At 37.4% G+C, this 4,342-nt stretch overlaps 1 long non-coding RNA gene across 1 annotated transcript; it reads right to left on the bottom strand.

The window, feature by feature from the left end:
• Nucleotides 1-30: 30 nt before the first annotated feature.
• Nucleotides 31-3,955, bottom strand: LOC140000799 (uncharacterized). The gene is made up of 4 exons (XR_011806018.1): nucleotides 3,820-3,955; nucleotides 3,080-3,344; nucleotides 1,777-1,956; nucleotides 31-1,243 (listed from the first exon to the last, which is right to left on the bottom strand). It is a non-coding gene; the product is annotated as an uncharacterized lncRNA (long non-coding RNA).
• Between the last annotated feature and the right edge of the window lie 387 nt (nucleotides 3,956-4,342).

Below are 4,342 nucleotides of genomic sequence, written 5' to 3'. Positions count from 1 at the left end.
CTATGTAAGCTTTTTCTCTGCTCTCAGACAGCTGTGAACATCTGCCAGACAACTAGAACCCCTTTGTATATGTTGCCACCTGCATCTTGATATGCAGCAACAAGCCAAATTTTGCCATCATGTATGCCTTTGCATCTCCACCGAATCCACTGGGGTTACATGCATGTAACTGAGAGTTTAATCCCAATGAAGCTCTGTTGTGTTGCCCAATGACTAAGTTCGATGGACTTCAGTGGAGGGACGGGAAGGACATAACTGAGACCAAGCCTGCTCTATATATTTGTAAGCATCTTGTATAGAAATACTTTTACCAGTCTGATAACCTGAATGGAAAATTTCCCCTTAAAATGCCTATACTGACAAACAGGATTTTAATATGAGACAACTCCATCTTAGAGGGAAGATTTTAAGACAAAGGTTAATGAGTGGTTTCTGTTACTTTCTTGTCTAGAAGCACAGTTCTGTGAACCCTCTGATACAATTTTGGGGTTGATGTGGAGGCATAGGTCATGTGGGGAAGACAAATTTGGGAGCTACAGCTGATGGAAAAGATGTCTGGAAATGGGCCCTGAGAGGCCACCAGGGCCCAGCCTCTCCAAGACAATGACCAGACTCTCTTTCCATGGAACAGGAGGTTCATTGTGTTCAGCAGCTGAACTGAGCTGATTTAGAATGAGAAGATAAACTTATGTGAGTTCAGTGCCTCTATCCTGTTCTGAAATTACCCTGCTGTGGAAGTCTGGGGCAAGTAGGAAGTTAAACCCAAGAGCTGTCAGTGCAGGCACAGAAGATGAGCTCCATGAGGTTTTATCCCACCAACCCCATTGACACGGGACAAAGAGCTTTCACTCCTCTCAGACTACCTAGAAAGAGATAAAAGGCAGGTAACATCTGTGTCTTTAAAAAATAAAAATTAAAATTAAACAGCACACATTTCACCTTACGATTTAGGACATCATTTTTAACTCCGATTAAGACACCTCAAGGAAAATAAAATTTGCATTTTACATGCTGTTGAAATAAATAAATTTCTTGAAGTCTTTGTTGTTTTGTATACTTTCTGCATTTCATAGCCTTTTGGGTAGGGTCAGTTTCGCATGGTCTTCATAAGGCAATTTTATTCAGGAAAAATATTCACATACGAAGCAAAGCCAGAATTGTCTGGCACATAACTCATAGGGACAGATGGTGCCACCTGCAATCTCAAGTAAGAATAGTCCCAGCCAGGTTTGTAGACAATGACCTATTTAAATGAGAGAATAAAGAAAAAATAAATAAAAGGAAAAAGAAAAAGAAAAAGAAAAAGAAAAAGAAAAAGAAAAAGAAAAAGAAAAAGAAAAAGAAAAAGAAAAAGAAAAAGAAAAAGAAAAAGAAAAAGAAAAAGAAAAAGAAAAAGAAAAAGAAAAAGAAAAAAGAAAAAGAAAAAGAAAAGAAAAGAAAAGAAAAGAAAAGAAAAGAAAAGAAAAGAAAAGAAAAGAAAAGAAAAGAAAAGAAAAGAAAAGAAAAGAAAAGAAAAGAAAAGAAAAGAAAAGAAAAGAAAAGAAAAGAAAAGAAAAGAAAAGAAAAGAAAAGAAAAGAAAAGAAAAGAAAAGAAAAGAAAAGAAAAGAAAAGAAAAGAAAAGAAAAGAAAAGAAAGAAAAATACCCTAACTCTATAACATTCCCTATCTAAATGCAGAACATTTACACTAATGGAGAATGATGAAAAGAAAGCATTGGAGAGTTGCGTTTTCACACTGCTTTGAGAGAGAAAACATGGGGAAAGATACATCCTCACCTGCCATTCAAACCTGCTCTTTCTTTCTTGCCACTCAGCCTCTTTTTCAGACGTGTTTGAGCCACATGTTCTAGGATTTTATAAAAATCTTTAAATCTATTTTGTATGCTTGAAACCAGCAGGTGCTACAAGGTCATACCATCAAAGGTGAATGTCCCCTGGGTTACAGCAGCTCACAGCCTGGAAATAGATTTTATTTGTTGTTTCCTCCTTACAGATAACAGTAAAAAAAAAAAAAAAAAGTCATAGTTTTCTGCTGTTTGCCTCTTTATTTTATATTGGGCTCATCAGAAGTGCCCAGAGTCACAATATTGTTGTTTTTACAAAAAAAATAAAAAAATAAAAAAATAAAATCACGAAACATATGGGGAGCAGAAAATCTAAGATTGTGTCATACAGATAAATGTTACTACAATTTTATAAACTTACAGGGAAGTTTTTTTCCATTTGAGTTTCAGGATGAAGTTTGGGTCTATCTTTTTCTAAAATGACAGTCTATTTTATTCCTAGTTTGAATCTTTTGTGATTGAGAGGAAATTATTCCCGTCTCAGTGCAGTCAGGTACCATGGGAAGGAATAATCAAGGGCATACTAGTGTACTTTTAGTGCCACAACACAACACCTGGTCTTGAGTTTTTTTAGCTATTTCTTATTAACATAATAAGAACAATGTCTGAAGAATGACTAAAGTCAGAATGGTGGTTTTGAATGCTATCTATGCAATTTAGATAGAACTGGTATGAGGTAAAGCAATATGGATATTTATAGTTATAGTTACTTTTATATTTCTGTGGTGCTAGGTGTTGTTAAATTTTTATGCTCTTCTCTTTTCAGACTAGAGACCTTGAAATAAGTTTTTAAAATGTATCAGAAGCATGTGTTTTCATAAACTATTTTTCTGTTTTACTGCGCAAGTATAACATGGATATCCCTCTGCCAGTAAAGCAAGGCTTGATAAACTCAGATTAAATAGAATTTAATGAAAAGAAATGATTGAGGGCTTTACAGTTTAGCTCACTGTAGGGTTTTAAAAGTTTCAAATTAAATGACATTTAAAATACCTGTTTGCCAGACTTCCCAGCAAACAACTACAACAAAAGGTAAGAAAAGCTCTTCTAATGTTCTAGTTACAACAAAACCACAAGACAAAAAATTTAACAAAGAGCAGGCTACAGACAGCACAGGACAGAGTCTAAATGCTGATTTCTGCACCTATAAGCCTCAATAGGGTGTTAGTCTCACATGTTTAAGTATGTAATAAGCCAGTAGAAGGAAATACAGGATTTAAAAATGCTTCTCTTACCTTAAATCTGGTTTCTTAGACCTTTCCAGGTGCGCTTTTAAACAACAGACTGACCACCACATGGTCATAAACGACTCTTTTCCTTCATGTGCCTTTGACAAGTTATTTTCCAGCTTGATATTACCAAAAGCTAAATTTCTCTTAATGGCTGGATATATGAGCTCTACCTTTTCAGAAAAGGTTGTGTCTCAAGAGGAAAATACATATAATCTTATTTATTTCTTTGTGAGTTTGTTCAGACTCTGCTGTGTGATATAGTACCTGTCTGAAAGATAATAAACCAAAAACCTGTAAGTAAAAATGAGATACACTTTCTAAACTCTTTCTAAAACTCCATTAAGGCAATCATTTTGTTCTAATTTTGATGACTGTAATTTTTTTAAAAAGGGGAAGAGAAGGGAAAGGAAGGGAAGGGAAGGGAAGGGAAGGGAAGGGAAGGGAAGGGAAGGGAAGGGAAGGGAAGGGAAGGGAAGGGAAGGGAAGGGAAGGGAAGGGAAGGGAAGGGAAGGGAAGGGAAGGGAAGGGAAGGGAAGGGAAGGGAAGGGAAGGGAAGGGAAGGGAAGGGAAGGGAAGGGAAGGGAAGGGAAGGGAAGGGAAGGGAAGGGAAGGGAAGGGAAGGGAAGGGAAGGGAAGGGAAGGGAAGGGAAGGGAAGGGAAGGGAAGGGAAGGGAAAATTGAGTTTCTTCTGAATGTAAAAGCAAAGAAACCCAAGAGGAACAAGACTGTGGTCCATATAGTACCTGAAGGCTGAAGGAGCAGTTAATCTCTTGATACAGAATAAAGATGCAGCTGAAGGGAAGGATTGTTGATATGTGGGGTGCATTGCTTCCCTGGAAGCAGCCATCCATGTGTTTTCTACCACATGTAAGAGGCTTCTCTTTATAGGTGCCCTAAAATGTAGTAAAATGAGAAAAACATCTGCTGTAGCAAGACTGACTGAGGAAACTGTGACAAAGCATGGAGTAGAAAAGACAGTGTGGCCATAAGTCAGGATTGAGAAATCAGAGCTGGTTAACCCATCCAGAGGGCTGTTGAATCCCTCTGTGCCACGAGGACATATGGGGAGCAGAAAATCTGGACCACAGGCTGAATAAGTAAAATCTCCTGGGGTCTGTGGTTTGTAACAGAGTCCAACAATCCACATATTCTTAGTCCAACTAGGTCACACAATATTTACTTAGTGCTGTCTTTGATGTCTTTGAGCTAGCCAGATAGATGTTTTCCCACTGGCTTCCATTATCAGGTACTCATCACAGGTTCAGG

Source organism: Anas platyrhynchos, chromosome Z (assembly GCF_047663525.1).
Source record: "Anas platyrhynchos isolate ZD024472 breed Pekin duck chromosome Z, IASCAAS_PekinDuck_T2T, whole genome shotgun sequence".
Classification (NCBI taxonomy): Eukaryota; Metazoa; Chordata; class Aves; order Anseriformes; family Anatidae; genus Anas; species Anas platyrhynchos.
The sequence above is the reverse complement of the archived record's forward strand: the minus strand, read 5'-3'. Positions and strand labels throughout refer to the sequence as shown.